Consider the following 17,203-nt stretch of genomic DNA (forward strand, 5'->3'; position numbering starts at 1 on the left):
AAGGGCACCTGTGATGCCTGATGCAGTGAACACTTTGCTCACCCCGACAACCAACATGTCGCGGGTGGGCTGCGGGGACCTCAGTATTTAGATATAGAGGTCATTGCGGTTCACGCGCGGTGGTTGTTGTCGGGGTGCTCGTCTCCAACGTGAGATTATGATACGGACCGCTAGGTTACTATCATAGCTTGCGATCGACGGATGGTGAGGTAGCCACCCTTGAAGTCGATATTGTGTGTATTAACGTCAAGTGCGTTAGCATGGGCGTGAGCGTTCTCAATAATCCCCTCCTGATGTATTGCCTTATTGCGGGCCGGGGGTACGGACTGGCGAAAGGGTTTTGGTTTTAGTGGGTCGGGCAGGCATTGAAAAAATATGATCATGAGTAAAAATCGGCTAAATTCATGCCACTTGATGCTCTACTGCGGCCTAATCGCTGATGCTCTCTAGATCGTTGAAAATTGGCGCTCGTTGATTCAATGTTTAAAGATCTTCATCGCTTACCAATGGGAGACAACTGAGCGAGGCAAATCACTTGGTAACCTAACAATGAGTGTTGTTACCACGCGCTGTTAGAAAAATCTTTTCAGACATTAGGAAAATTAAGTTCGCTATGAGAATGGAACTCTGATATACTGCATGGGAGGCTTTGATACTTTCTCTCCTCCTCTAACTTGAAAGCAGAGTGAATAAAGCAGAACATTGGTTTTATTGGTTTTATTCTAGTAGAGCAAGCGTAACACAAATGCTCCAGTCGTAGCTTCCCTGGATACCATACCAAGTTTGGCTTGGCGAACTCTGTTGCTCGTTGTTTACGCATACTCATACGATCGCTCATAATCGTTGTTTGGTATCCATCTGAGCAAGGCTGTTCACTCACTGGCATAGGATGCTATGATTGAATTAGATCAATGCTCGTCCGCTTCAATCACGCTTTCAATGCCTGGGGTCGGGTAAGAGTTACATGACATACCCATCCCCACACTACCTGAGTTATCTCCTCAGGTGTCTGGTTGCAGATTTCCGTTTACCCTTGCTCAAGAAAAAAAAAATCATCGGGCGGTGCGCTGTTCGACGGTGCTGATGACGGTTCCTGTTTGCATTATGCTGGTGTCGCGCTGGTGTTGTCGGATATTTCTAGGGGGCGATGCGGTGTCCGGCGATACTAGCGCGGCAATGGCATTGGCGTGGTGTTGTCGTTTGCTGATGGACATTTGCAGTGTCGTACTAGTATTGTCGGCCGGCCGGTGTATTGTTCGATAGAATTGTTTTATCGGTGGATACTTCTAGAGGTCGTCAAAGCGGTGGAAGGAATGGACATCGCCTGTGGGTGGCATGTGGCGGGGCGATGGTGTGGTGCAGGCGGTTTCGGGGCAGTTAGGATTGAGTTTTAATCAGGGTTCGGATTTTTCACTCACTCACGCGACAACTGATCACTCCACCATGCATTTTATCCGGATAAATTACAGTGCTATAAACTCCGAAACAAGCGATGGTGCGAAAAATTGTTATCCTTCTTCCCATGTTTCGCGAAAATCAAATGCTGCTTACTTTGCCTCTGCAAGCTGATTGAATCTGACGATGCGCCACGATAAGCAGAAGGTTCAATACAGCAGTTTTTCCCTTCGCTTTCAATCAATTCATGTGGTGGCGTGGTTATATTGGGCGCTTTAAACATTTTAAAAATTGTTTTGGGTTCGAATCCCGTTGCAGTCCTAAATTCTTGTAAATATGCTTGTAAAATTTATCTGGTGAGGCGACGAGAAGGAAAATTTGTGGATTAAAATTAAATTATCCGGCTAGCCGGCGCTCACGAATTTATTAGCCCGTAATTCTATCCGGATAAAAATGTTGCGTGAGAATGCTTTCCTCACAGGGCAACATGAAAAATCACACTCCGCTTAATGGATTAATCGCAGGTTTTTATTCATATGAGTGAGAATTCCGATGCCTGGTTTTAATATAAACAGACGTATGACTGAACAAATCATAACCTTCATGGTTCATATTGTGGAGACTATTAACAGCCAAAGCGTTGAGGATAAGATTTTAGTTAGGAACGGAATTAATTTATCCGATTTGGAATAGATTGAATAGTAGGTATGTATGGACTTATATTTACCAATAATAGAAAACTATATACAAATATTTTTTTATTAAGCATTGAGGATATGTTTTTAGTTAAGTTAAACAGCAGATATGCATGTATTATAACCATTAATAAGGCAGAATTATAACAACTGTATTTTTGTGTCTGTTGTAAGATTAATTACTAATGTTTTGCGGGCCGGCGAGTGAAAGCGGCCCAATTCTTTTATCCACCTCTTTCCAGACGACCAATGATGAAGAATTGCTTCAAGATAATCTCATAGTGCCAGTAGGTTCCAGTATTATCAGTGGTATTCATAACTAATAGTACCTACAACCACAGTCAATACAGGAATTCTGCGTTCACAACATGATGACTTTGAGGACAATCCCCACATCTTCTGTGAATTGCAGATAAGTATTCCGTTTATATTTTAATTGCACTGAGCTCGTTCTAATCTGATAGGTGAATGAATTGACTTGCCACATATTTAGACACATCATGAATAATAAATATCATTACTAAATTTAAATATTCCCGTTGATTAATAAAGCAAGTGTATAATTTACTATTTCATGGCAAAATACCACTGCGAAACGGGACCCTTCGGAGCCTTAAGTACGATTTCGGTCCGGTTGCATCCAAGAGGATCTTAGATCTTAGACGTGTTTCCCGGTAGACGTATCGCTCAGCGCTTTTCAAATCAACGCAGAAGCAGATAAGCTGTGGTCAGAGGGTGAGGGTGCGTTGATATTACAAGATTTGATTTGATGATTTTCACTAGTCCAGTTCGCTGAGTGATAAGGTACGAGCAGTACGAGCCTTGAGGTGTGCCCGTATCAATATCCTTTCCTTGTGACATACTGTTATCCACTTTCGTCATCTAGCTTCTTCCATTGAGAAAAGACTTATCGCTGGTCAAGTTGAAAATCAGAATGGGGGACTATCGAAGTTGGATTTTTCTCGCAATCCGTATACGTTAAACCTAACTTTGCTAGTCTAATTAGACTAGCGCGCCACTAGCAAAATTGGGTTTAACTTACGGATTGCGAGTAAAATCCAACTTCGCTAGTCCCCTATTTCGGTTTTCAACTTAATTGAGTAGGGGGAATGACGGCTTTGGCGGGTTTTGTTCTATTATTGTCAGGGGTTTTTTTATGACTGATTATGCTCAAATTTGGCCTAAACATTCTTTGCATATCAAAGAATATTGTGGCCAAATTTCATAAAATTTGGTCGACAAAACCCCCTGCCAATAAAAGAACAAAACCTGCCAAAGCCGTCTTTTCCCCTATAACGAGTCTGTAGTTTTGTATCGTTTTATTGTTTCGTTTCGATTTTTGAATTTTTTATTCATTGATTGATACTTTTGTTCTTTACTATGAATACAGTTATAAATATTGTATCAACATTCAACACCGGCCCGGGGCTTCGTGCACAGGTTGTGCTTGTGCATATTTAAAAAGTCTACAAACTTGACCAACTGTAAAGTGTAGACCTCGCTCTCCATAAAGACAACAGAAAAGCACACCAACCATGATTTACCGTAATGACAGCTGTTGACAGTTTATATAAAGGCGTTCGAACATAAATGGAGCCATACAATTTTCTTACTACTATTACTCAATTTTATGGCGTCGTCGATGGATCCCGTGTAATTACTTTGACCAATCAGAGCACCCCACACCGCTGGCACAAACATTCGCTCACTACTAATGTTTGTGGTGCATCGCCACTTCGCCAGTAGTCTCGCCTCGCCATAGTTTTACCTCTGGCAGATCGCAGAGCATCGAGAAAATTATTCCCATTCAATCGCAATCAAATAAGGAAGTGTACGGGAGTGAAGAAAAATAAACCAGTTGAAATTGGGAACATAGGGCCAGATAGAGCTTGAAACACAGTGAATAATCGTGAATAGTGCTCTATGAAGCAAAAGTTTAATTATTGTTGAAAGGAAAATTGGTGACGGATAGTGAAAGGTCTTTGGTTTGACATCTCGTTGCTGGTTGATTCAATCAAATTTCTTCAATCCGTGGACGTGGTGCGGTCCATCTTTCTGTGCTAACAAAGAAGTGTCATCGTTCAGGGGCGTGTGGTGTCTGCCTAGAAACGGCGTGGGCCTAAATTTAGATCAAAGTGGTATAAATCTACGCCGTTCCTATTTTATCCGAGGGAGGGCTTGAAGGATTATTTACGACAACAATACATTGTGAATCATCATCAAGGTTCGCTAGTGGATAAGGAGCTCCAGCTCCATCAGCGAACAACACTACGGCAGCGATTGCATCATGGATATTACGCTGATAGTCAAAGCATCGAACCAGCAGTTCGATGATCAGACGATCAAGTGCGAACCGTCCTGGACGATCCGGCGGCTTAAAGGGCACCTGACGGAGGTTTACCCCGGAAAACCCGTAAGTAAAAGAGTACATATTTCCAATGTTGAAAATAAACCGACTCTGCTAAAGGTAGAAGAACAAAACAGTAAAAAACCTTCTCCCGAATCGGCTAGGTGTGGACTTGTGCACACTGCTGTTTACGATGAATGTCTGTCGCAATCTTCACTCTGATTTTGTGCTATGATGTTCTGCAGCAAGGTGGCAAAAGGGAAACTACGAAAACAAGATTTACTACAAGCTGATGTTTATTAGGAGTAGGTATGTTATTGCGGTTAAAAATCGGACGAATCAATTAGCAAGTAGCAATGAAGTTTTATTCTTTTCGATTGATTTGTATTAGTTTAGTTAGCGCCACGTCAGAAATACTAATGCAATTTTAGTCTTTTTTTAAGACAATTCGCGGAGGAAAGTTATGATCAGCGATATATGATGCTGATGGCGGCTGCGTTTGAATGAGGGACTAGCATTTTTTTTCCTTGTTGGGTATTTTAATCACTGCGACCATTTGTTAGATCTATTGTGATATATGCCCCATTTGATCTAGCTTTGTCAAGTTGACGCATCATTACTATTTAGAGCAATTGCATTACCTTAACTACCAGCGTTATCCCAATGCGGTATTATGGTTCTGATGAACCATATTGGGACTTGTTCTCCAAACCTCTGAGGGTTCTATCAGCCCCTTGTTGAAGAACTGTAATCTCTTTCTAAAAATTGCCGGACAATGGCATAACAGATGTTCTTCTGTTTGTATGCCGCAGAAGTCTTCTACATGTATGCCGCAGAAACGACATACATCATCTTGAAGTTTTCCTAACAGCTTCAAGTGATATCGGCTCGGGCAATGGCCTGTTATAAGGCCTGTGTATGTGTTAAGATCTTTTTTTGTGAGATCTAAAATTTTGCGAGTGATAAATACGTTTGGTGTGATGAAACGTTTAGACTGCCTCGTAATCAATGTGTTTTTCCAAATGTCCTCTATTTTAGAATGTTCCCAAGATTTGAGTTCCATTCGAAGAGAACACGCAGATACACCACAAAATGGTCCGGGACCTATGAATTGTCGAGATGAACCAAGTCTGGCCAGCATATCAGCTTGTTCATTGCCTTCAATGCCACAATGACCAGGAACCCAATACAGGTTCACTTTGTAACGACTACCCAAGGTTTGGAGTGACTGAACACATATTGCTGATTTCAAAGCATTCAATGCTGCTTGACTGTCAGACATTATGCAAATATTTGAATGCCTATAATTTCTGCGTAAGCATAATTTAGAGCATTCAAGAATAGCCTGAACTTCAGCTTGGAAAACAGTTGGCCATTTGCCCATGGGAATCGAAATATATATCCCTGGGCCAGTCACGCCTGCCCCAACTTCGGTGTAAAATACAACCATCGGTGTAAAATACAATTGATCCTGAGCGAAGATTTGGTCCACCGTTTGTCCATGTATTTCGCTCAAGATTAATTACATCAAAACAACGGCAAAAGTTGTATCTTCTCCTCATCCAGTCATCATTGTGTGTGATAAGTGAGTTGATATTTATTTTGTTTAGAATACTAAGATGTCCTTTTTGGTCACCTTCGAAGAGGTTTGAATCTCTTTTGATCTTCAAAGCACTCTTCTCTGCTTCTAACTGAATAAATTGATCCAATGGTAGCACGTGCAGCAAAGCGTCTAGCGCTTTATTGGGCGTGCTTCTCATTGCACCAGTTATTGAAAGAGTAGCCAATCTTTGAAGTTTTTCCAACTTTTTCTGAACCACCGTTTCTTTTGTTTTTGGCTACCATATTAATGCGACATATGAAATTCTGGGTTTCACAATCGCCGTATAAATCCATTGAATCATTTTTGGCTTCAGTCCCCACTTTTTACCGAATGTCGCCTTACTTATCCATAAGGAATTTGTAGTCTTACTCAATGCTTCCTCAAGATGTAAGTTCCAATTCAGCTTACTGTCAAGTCTAACTCCAAGATGCTTGACTGAGTTTGAAAGTTTCAAATCTGCTCCTTTCAATTTCAAAGTAGGAAAAGAATCATTTCTTCTCCTTGTAAACGCCACCAATGTGGCCTTTGAAGGATTTATGTTTAATCCTTCTTTTTCACACCATAGTGTGGTGAAATTTAGGGCAATTTGCATTCGGTTAGAAATAACACAGTCATATAGAGGAGTTTTCGTTAAATAGGATGATTTTATATGCTCATCTATTAGTTTTTCCATTATTTTTAATATGATGGACGATAAGCTAATTGGTCTGAAGGATTTTGGGGACGATTTATCCTTCTTATTAGCTTTTGGGATAAATGTGACACGCACTCCACGCCCCATGCGGTCGGTATATAGCCTAGTATTAAGCTTGATCGGAACATCTTTGTCAGAATGAGTGCTAAGATTTCTTTTCCCTTCTGTTGTAGAACAGGAAAAATTCCGTCCCTACCTGGCGCCTTGAAGGGTGCAAAAGAATCAATCGCCCATTCTACTTTCTGTTCAGTAAATATTTCACTGGCCAGAGTACAACTAGCATCGCTCCTAGTGCAATTCATCCCAGTGACCTTATTCGTTTGCTGAATATCTCGCCTGGCTTCATTTACACTAGTTTGCGATACAGATACATTCTGGTCTTTATGTAAATTGATGATAGAACATGGGAAGTGTGTTTGCGTAATGATTCTAATGTTTCATAAGTTGTCTTGGAACAAGAACCATCATCTTTTTTAAAAGTCCCAAGACCATTTGTGTGATCCTTAGCAAGGACTTTCTGCAGTCTGGCAGCAACTGGAGTACTTTCAATGTTTTCACAAGTGTGTCGGTACCTCCATCATTACCGCAACAATATCTCGTTCAATGAATTCTGTGATTGGAAAATTTTTTGCTTCTTCATTCACCAAAATTGCAGCCCTGGGGTGTGGACTAGCATCTTGGTGTGAGCCTAGTTGCATTCGTATTTCATGAGGCTAACAAGGGCAATACTTTTGTGTCCTATGGCTAATGTGTTCCCCCAACTCTCATGTCCGTAACATTTTTAAGATGACCGGGAACCATTCAGCAACGTCTTGCTTTGTAGCCGTAGATCTTCACCGTTAGGCTAAAGAAAATAGGATTTAATAGAATCCTCGCAGAAAGGTAAATCATCGTTTCTACTGCTGATGTTGAGTGGTTGACATCGAACTTTGCGCACAAATCACTACTAGTAAAATTTGCACCGGTACTAGGATTTCAAAACCATTTGCTTGAGGGGCAAGTGTTTCGTAAGGAAGTAATTTCAGGATCATAACTGTTTCATTATTTTATTCTCGGCGTTTCTCTGGTCACCAGGAGTAAGATTTTTTAGCTAGCGATGCCAAGACATATTATAACATTGTAAAAAATGCTAGTGAATGCGATGACCTTGAAACCCTTGAATTGCTTCAAGACTAAGTATACAAGAAATTTTCTTACACTCAGTATCGATAAATGCTAAGGTGGCTAAGTCATTATGTGTTTATAAGGAAACGAAATACGGAACACTACTTCCGGCTACACTCTTCAAAGAATGTATCGTATTCAGGGTTTTGGATCCTATTAGATCAATCAAAGTTAATTGCCTATATTCCGGGTATTAAACCACCCGAATTGGACATGAATTTACAATGTTCTGAAAACTCATGAAAAATGTATGGTAACCACTTTCCCTTCGATGGGATTCAACCCACAGTACGCTGTCCTATTAGAATTATTGAATTAGTCGTTAAGTTCTGGTACCTATAGAAAACAATCTAAATTGAAGCTATTCAATTTGGTTTCATACTTTGCCACACGAAAATATCTGTCAAAAATTGGTTAATTTGGTTAATTAGCGCTTGGTGCGATTTTGCAGAATCCTGACCAAGTGAACTCGCGGGCTTTTGTCATTTTGTCAAATTTCCATTTTTTTTATTTTAAAAAACATAAATAAAGTTTTAAAAAATATTGCCTTTCTCGTATACTAAGTATACGTAAAGGCTATACTACCTGTAATCGCATATTTGTCCCATCTTCGCTGAGTTTTTTTGCGGATGATACGGAGCGTAACAACATGGTCCACACATGATCTTCCGGGGCGGAAACTCTGCATGCTGTCGTCGGAGCGTGGCGTTTATTTTCTCCTGTATCTGATTTAGGATAATTTTGCACAGTATTTTGGGTTGGGTCGGTGAGTAACTGATCTGTCGCGGTTTTCATCGGCATCCTCGGATTCATCCTTGCTCCACTCAGGCATCGTGAGGTATCCTAGAAGAGGCGAATATCGCCAGTTATTGCAGCTTTCTCCCCTTCGTCAGCCAGAGAGTCCACCCACGCTTGCATGTCGCGTCTGCAGAAGCGATTAACTTCCTTTTCTAGAGTCGAATACCGGTAACGGGGCTCGTAGTTAGCTGCCATGTTTCTGCCCGCTCTATCGCGGCCTTTGCTTTTCTTTGCATCTGCAATCCATTCCTTTCGCTGAGTGCGGAGCTCACCCAGGTTGGTCTCGCTTGTTTCGATAAAGGAAATATTGATGGCTGTCCACTGCTCTTCTACGCTTCCGGAACATTCGCTGCCCGATTTTCAAGTTTATCAACAAACAATCTCTTCACAGCTGGATCTTCTAGTCGACATGTGTTGAATCGCCGTCCAGGTCTCTCTCCCACTGCTGAATCCAAACAATGCGTAATCGGATTTCGCCAATTAGAAGGTGATTCAGATGCGATGTCAGCGCTGCGTTTATTCCGGACATCTAGAACAATCCGTCTCATTTTTTGCTGATGCGTGTCCATTACGAGAGACCCACGTGCACAGGCAAAGGGCGATCCTCCTATTACCATGTCGTTATTGCCACAGAATTCTGCAAACAGCTCACCGTTTTCACTTATTTCTCCAAGACAATGACGTCCCATGACACGCTCATAGTCCGTGTTGTCGGAGCCTTGATGTTACCTTTCGGAACTTTATCTATGACGGCATTCAGTTCACCGCAGACATTCTCTATGTCCTGTAACTCGGCAACATCGGTGGGCGCATGACATTGGATTATCTTGAGGTTCCTTACCCGTGTTCTGAATTTGGCAATGATTATTCGCTCATTAATTGGTTCCCACTTGATGAGCGCCTTAGCGCTAAGCAGGAAACCAACTCTTTTGTGCAGGGAAGTGTTGTTCTATCGAATACTGGAATATAACAATACCTGTCCCGAAGGTAGTTTGAGATCTCCAAAGTTTGGCCAATGTACTTCACTCAGTCCCAGGATTCCGAGCTTCATGCGCCGTGCCTTGCTGGCGAGTTGTGTCAGCTTACTTGCGGAGCTAACGTTAAAACATTCCATGATCCTATTTGTATTATTTGTTTCATGCCAAAACTCGTTAAATCAGTTCTCGATCTTTCTCGAACGGGTTGTGAAGTTCCGGGAGCAGTAGAGTAAGGTCCCTATCCACCGGGATGGGCCTGCCATCTTAGATACAGCTTCCGGGGAATAGCATTTCATGTTCAGCCGCTGGATGCCAGAACAGACGCTGTTGGAGCCGTACCTCCTTGGTGAACAGACGCTCGATCAGTCGTATCGAATTTGTTTAAAGTCCTACCCAACATCAAGACTAGGCTGTGCTAGGCTAGTGCGCTTTGAGCGCCACACGGTCGCTTTGATAGGGCCTGCTTGCGGATACTTGCAGCTTTTTATAGAAGTTTACCAGAGCTCACTGTCATACCCCATCACATCCTATAGGCAAGACTCCAGATCGCACCCCTCACTCTTTTTTTTTTTTTTTTTTTTCCAGTAGGGTGGGAATCTGCATCCAGACACCGGTGGGCTACCGGCGAACGGGGTTTAGCTATTGCCGACCCGCTAAAACCACCCTGTTCACAGACCCTGGGTCTCCCCGGAACAGCTTTTTAGGCATTACTTCTGGGAGGGGTCCGTGCTACTACGCACGCCCACATACTAGCTACCCACTAGCTTCAAATCACAACTAGCTACCCACTAGTTCCTCTACCTCATAACTAGCTACCCACTAGTTCCGCTACTACTTAACCAACTACCCGCTGGTACCTCACCCTCGAGACTAGCTACCCACTAGTCGGCGCTATCCGACTGCTGCTCGGCGCGCCAATTGCGCTGCAAGATGCTGGCAATCTGAGTGGTAGCGGCCGAGACCGCGTTCCACTTATCAACCTCTTGACACATCCTCTGGATAAGATTATCCGGAGTAGTGTCCCTCCTGCACACCTCTAGCATTCCGCTTCTAACATCGACGAAACGAGGACATACGAATAGTACGTGCTCGGCAGTTTCGTCGACCCCTGGCAGTCCGGGCAGACGGGAGAGTCCGTATGCCCAAACCTATGTAGGTACCACCTAAAGCAGCCATGGCCTGACAGAAACTGTGTCACATGGAAGTGAACTTCCCATGCCTCCTATTAACCCATCTTGATACGCCAGGGTATCAGCCGATGGGTCCACCTACCCTTAGAAGAGTTATCCCAGTCCTGTTGCCACTTGATAGTCGAAGTGACTCTAATGGCTTTACGGGCTCCTCTGGTTCCGCGCATGTCGAAACTCTCCTCGTCTTCCCGTATGACTAGTCCGATGGGTAACATACACGCAATCACACAAGCGGCATCCCGTGATACCGTGCGGTAGGCACTTATCACTCTGAGACACGCTAGCCTGTGTACACTCTCCAGCTTCTGCAGGTTACGTTCGACGCTAAGCGCCGAGGCCCAAGCTGGACCGCCGTATCTGAGGATAGATACTGCAACCCCAGCTAATAACCTGCGTCTGCTGGAGCGCACTGGACATCACTGGAGCTATTGGACATCATCTTGGATAATGCCGCAATAGCTGTCGAAGCTCTCCTGCAGGCGTAATCTACATGACTGCCGAAGTTCAGTCTATCGTCGATCAGCACCCCGAGGAGCTTCACCTCCCGCTTGGAAATGATCTCACAGTCGCCCACGCGAACCACTGCCTCCTGTACCGACTTACGGTTGTTAACAACAACCAACTCTGTTTTGTGATGAGCTAGCCCCAGCTGCCTTTGAGCTCATCCATTCCTCCACTACAGCGATCGCGTGGGCCGCCGTAAGTTCCACTTCCTCAATCGACTCTCCGTAAACCTCCAGCGTTATGTCGTCGGCGAAGCCAACGATCTTAACACCTGGGGGGAACTTCAGTCTTAAAACACTATCGTACATAGTGTTCCATAGCACCGGGCCCAGGATAGATCCCTGAGGGACTCCTGCGGTGATAGAAGCACTACCCTCCCTTCATCGGTCTCGTATAAGAGTACGCGATTCTGGAAATAGCTTTCCAAAATGTTGTACAGGCCCACCGGAATGCCCAACCGGAGTAACGAGAGCGCGATGGCATCCCAGCTTGCGCTGTTGAATGCGTTCTTGACGTCGAGCGTCACTATCGCACAGAATCGAGTTCCTCCGCTTGCGTTGTATCGCTACTTCCGCAGTTTTCACAACCGAGTTGATAGCATCCACCGTGGACCTACCCTTACGAAACCCAAACTGATTGCTTGACAGGCCGTTCGTACCTTCGGTGTACGGGGTAAGCCTGCTGAGGATAATCCTCTCAAGCAACTTCCCTGTGGTGTCCAGTAGGCAGATTGGTCTGTACGCCGATGGGTCACCTGGTGGTTTCGGCTTCGGCAACAGCACCAGCTTCTGTCTCTTCCACCTATCGAAACTGCGCTCGTCCAGGCATCTCTGCATGGCTGTCCTGAACATGTCCGGGTTAGCCATGATCGCTGCCTTCAGAGCGAGGTTTGGAACCCGTCGGGCCCCGGAGCTTTGTTCGTGTCAAGGGTTCGGGCCACCGCAAGCAACTCTTCGTTCGTCACCGCTGCCACTTCAGCCACTTCCAGCACTCGCGTTCTGCGGTGCTGGTTGTGGCCAAGGGCTTGTGGCATGGGACGGGAAGAGAACCTCGATAATGCGATTCAACCTTTCCGGCGACCGTTCGGGAGGCGCCAGCCCCCCTCTGGTCTTCGCCATTACTATCCTGTAGGCATCGCCCCAGGGATTAGCATTGGCGTTCAGGCATAGGTTGTCAAAACACTTCCTCTTACTGCTACTGATGGCCTTGTTAAGGGCCAACTTCGCAGCTTTGAACGTCAAGCGGCGTTCATCCCTCAACTGCTCAGAGCGAGCTCTCTGCATCCTTCTCCTAGCCCTAAGGCAGGTTGACCGAAGGTCTGCGATTGCTGCACTCCACCAGTATGCTGGAGGTCTACCGTTCCTCGGTGGTGCCCTCCTCTGCATACTGGCATCGCATGCACGTGACAGGACAGCTGTCAGTGCGTCCCCTGTAAGACTGTCGGTGTTACCCTCCAGTCCCAGCGCCGCGGTGAATACTTCGCTGTCGAAGCTTTGGGCCTTCCACCCACGGACCTGACGGGGATTTCTCAACCTCGACTGCTGCACACCACAGCTGATCACGTAGCGGATGGCTAGGTGGTCGCTGTGGGTGTAGCCTTCGTCGACCCTCCAGTTCAGTCCCCCGGCTAGGCTGGGGCTACAGAACGTAACGTCAATGAACGACTCCACCCCGTTCCTACGGAACGTGCTGGTTGAGCCGTCATTGGCTAACACGACCTCCAACTTTACTAGAGACTCTAACAAAGCTTGACCTCTCTGATTGGTGCAGCGGCTTCCCCAATCCACAGCCCAAGCATTGAAGTCCCCCGCTATGACAAACCATCCGGGTGAATTGCTCTATTGGCCACCGTGGTGGGGCATAGCAGCTACAATAGAACACCCCGTTGATCTTAGCTATGGCAACACCTTCGACAGGTGTGTGTACGACCTCTTGGACCGGAAACCGGCCCGTTGTGCAGATCGCCGCCATCTTGGAGTCGTCCGCGACCCAGTTTCCATTATTGACAGGGACGCGGTACGGATCTGCAAGAATAGCGACGTCGGTCTCTGACTCAGAGACCGACTGCCACAGCAGCTGCTGGGCAGTAGCACAATGGTTAAGATTCAGCTGTGCTACCCGCACGGCGATTTCTTATTGCCACCACCGAAGGGACAAGTAGGTCCACCCATAACATGGCTACGGGCTTGCTTCCTACTAGCGCAGATAAGGCACCTTAGTGCTTTATCGCAGGCCTGCGCAAAATGTTCCTCCTCTCCACAACGACGACACAGGTTACTTGATCCGGCCCCTTGCACTCCCATGACTTGTGACCAGATTCGAAGCACCTAAAACACTTTTTCGACTAAAGGTGGCTGGAATATGCTTACTGGGCATATTGACCATCCAACCTTCAGTTTCCCGACCGCCAGGACCTTTTATGTCCGCTACCGGTAACTTGAACCAGCTACCTGCGTGCCAAAAGGTCCACCTCTAAGACGAATAGAAGACCGCTCGACTTCTATATCGCACTGTACCTTTAAAGACGAAATGAGGTCCTCTGCCTCGGTGCCCAGAGACCTCACTTCCACTCCCTCACCCAGGACCTCCTGGGCCAACCTCTTATAGGCGGTACCGCTCGCCTTTGCTCCACGCTTCAGCACCAAGATCAGTTCGCCTGCCTTGGTGCGTCTGACGCTTCGCACGTCCTCACCCAGTGTCGAAAGCTTTTCGAAACATCGCATGGTCTTAAGAACGTCGGCGTACCTCTCTTTGTCGGTCTTGACCAACAAGGCTTCGCCTCTGTCCCTAAGTTTCCTTGCGGGGTGAGGACCCTCTTCCCTCCTCTTAGATCTGCTAACGAGCTGCCAGGGATTTTCGGTCCGCTGAGCAGTCGTCGCAGGTTGGCTACCATCACCCTTGGGTTTAGTAGCCTGGGCCGCACCGTTGCCCTTCCCTCGTGGTTTCGCCTGATTACGCCTGACTCTCTCGACGATCGGGCGCCCTATCGGACTCGACCGCACCGCTGTCCGTAACAGTAAGGCGCCGCTTAACGTTACCGGACCGACCTCTGACTGCTGCCGGGCGCGTTTGGAGCGCGCCGCAGTCCTCCCTCGCCGACACTCGGGTGGTACCAATCACCTCTTGTGTCGGAGCTCTTCCCTCCAAGGAAGGAGAAGGGTCCTGCCCCTTCTCGCTTCCAACCTCCCTCCTGGTGAGCGTGCCATGTTCGCGTTTTACCGCTTGAACCGACTGTCGAAGTACCAGAAGTTTCTGTTTCAGATCCTTGCTGATATTTTTTCGACTGCTCGTGAACTCGATGATCTTATCGAGCTGCTTGGCGACTAACCGGATACCGGTTAGAGGCTCGCCTGGTGTGTTGACTACCTGAGCATCGCTCTGGCTGTCAACCCCTCCTGCTGGGGTAGTGCTGGTCCCGTGCAAAACCAGCTACTGCCTCAACACCGTTCTCCTCCCTAGTGAGAGGAGACCTCGCCAGACCCCTACTTGCGAAGGGTCTCCCGTTGAGCCTACGGCGCCCCTACCTCTTGAAACTGGAGTAGACATAGCTCATGGGTCCCCTTGCAGCTGCCATCGAATCCTACTGAAGTAGTCGCCTCTATGATCTCATGGTTGTCTATGCTTGCAAGCGCAGGAGGCCATGCGTGGGTTGACACTTTCGTGTTCAGAGCCAGATCGGCGTTAGTCAGGAGTTCATCTGAGTTTACTTCCGTCTGGTCACCAACCAGACAGCAGAATTGGACAGCGTGCCGCAAGGCCCGCCACGGTTTTATGGGACGGAAGGCAGCCTTGCCATTGGCCCACCCGCCGTTTCGAGTCGGTTTCACCCGGCTCTACTAAGGGAGTGGAATGACTCGGCTGTCAGCCCTCGCAATACACAATATAACAATATACAAAACACACAACCTTTAACACGCCTGCCATAACCGTAATTGAGACTTAAATGGCAGCCTAAGTCTCAATGCGCTACCGCGCTCCCTCGTTTGTAGTCCATTTAGCCGCCTAGCCCTTCAACTGCCGTTGATACGCTATCGTTTCCAGCGAGCACCGCGCGGAGGCGAACTACGCTGCCCGCCGCACCCCTCACTCTAGCTGATGTCAAAAGTACAATAGTGACCAGGCTACACTACCAGTTAAGTACGCAACCCTTAAATGGTGGTCGATTGTCTTCGGTAGACCCGCGGAAGCGTAGGTATTGGAACTTGTAAGTTATGACCAGAGCTTTTTTTGACGCTCTTCTCAGATGTCGTCTCACCATTTCATAGTCCAATCATTCTACCAAAATTCATATTCTGGTAGGATTTGCCTTCCACATTTCACAAATGTCCATACTTAATTTACATAACTTCCTCATCCTCATAAACAATTTAGAAGCAAAAAACAAATATGCTTTTAATCCATTTACTGCATGCATAAAACAAACAGGAATTTAATTTGGATTTGTGAATAAACATGTTTTTTTATCAAATGGATGAAATTGGTATCCGTGCAAGATTACTGGAACACCTAACGTTTCGGATTCTTGTCTGGACAAAGCGAATAAATAAAGGCCTTAGGTTCAAAATGATCTTCATCTATCCTCAAACTATAAATGGGTACGTACATGCTTAGTGGATCATGTTTTGGTAAAGCATAACTGGTGTTGTTGGATGAACCAAACGTAAAATTACGACCCTAAATAAATGACACATCATAGAAAGGTGTTGATGACAGGCAGCAGAACGGTGGACATGGAAGTTATTATCCGCTACGGAGTATGTAACAATTCATTACCCCTTAAAATGGATGGCGCTTAAGTCGTTTGTCTATACGCCAGCGAGTAGAATGGTCTGGCACAGATCTTGGTGATCCTTCCATAGATTGAAATGAGAGCTTGGATAACTCAAGTGGTGTAGGGTGGCAACATGAATCCTTTTCTTCGAGAAGCCACAAGAATGTTTTACAGTCACACTTTTCATGGAAGCTTTTCTTAGAGAGATATGGTTGGACAGGCTGGTAGAGCATGGTATTAAATTGCTGTATCGATGTTCTTTTCTTAGATCTTGAAAATCAAAGACCGAAGCACGCAAACGTCAGCTTTTATTCTAGCTGATGTCCGCCGCAGGTTTCTAAGGTTTAAAATGTCTAATCGATAGATTATTTAATTAGTGGATTGGCTCTGAAGACTGGAATAGCTCGGGACTATACTTTCACCCGTGTGCACCTACGTCCAGCCCTGCGGTCAATCGGTCAAACGGGCGTTCCTGGATGTACTGGGTTGGATTTGCCTCCACGTGCTCCGGCGTATCGGCGTGACCGTTCACGCGGTTGCCTTGATCATATCTATTTACTTTCGATTGGATTCGATTCGATCAATCAACATTTTTTGTCTACGCAATAATTCTCAGCCTAGTTTTTCCAATCCGCCAATCCAATTTTGCCAATCCGATTCTCGGTCTGGTCTAGGATGTTTTCGGGTGGGAAACATTCTCGACTTCCTGGGCATAGTCTATCCATTGTACTTGCCACACATACTCATGCAATGGCGGGCATAGAAAAGCTTTCAATTAATAACTGAGGAAATGCTGATAGAATAGTTGAAAAGCAAGCCAAGGTCAGATGGATCAGATGGTCGTAAACGTCATAAGACAGAAAGCAAAGCGCCTTTTTCTATCTCATGCGACGAAATGAAAGTATCGTGGGCTCTTTGATCAATTTCGCATGAAAGCAGTCATAAAAGGGTGTTATGTTGTGTTTTAAAATTAGAGTTTCTCCTTTATGTTAATAGATATAGGGTAACGATGGTATTTTGGACATCAGAATATATTTTAGACTTTTGGCTGTATTTTGTTTATTT

The 17,203-nt window shown here is 45.7% G+C and overlaps 1 pseudogene; it reads left to right on the forward strand.

Moving 5' to 3' along the window:
- Nucleotides 1–3,742: 3,742 nt before the first annotated feature.
- Nucleotides 3,743–17,203, forward strand: part of LOC134209916 (homocysteine-responsive endoplasmic reticulum-resident ubiquitin-like domain member 2 protein) — a 43,229-nt pseudogene continuing 29,768 nt past the window's right edge.

The sequence above is a fragment of the Armigeres subalbatus genome, chromosome 2 (genome assembly GCF_024139115.2).
Source record: "Armigeres subalbatus isolate Guangzhou_Male chromosome 2, GZ_Asu_2, whole genome shotgun sequence".
Classification (NCBI taxonomy): Eukaryota; Metazoa; Arthropoda; class Insecta; order Diptera; family Culicidae; genus Armigeres; species Armigeres subalbatus.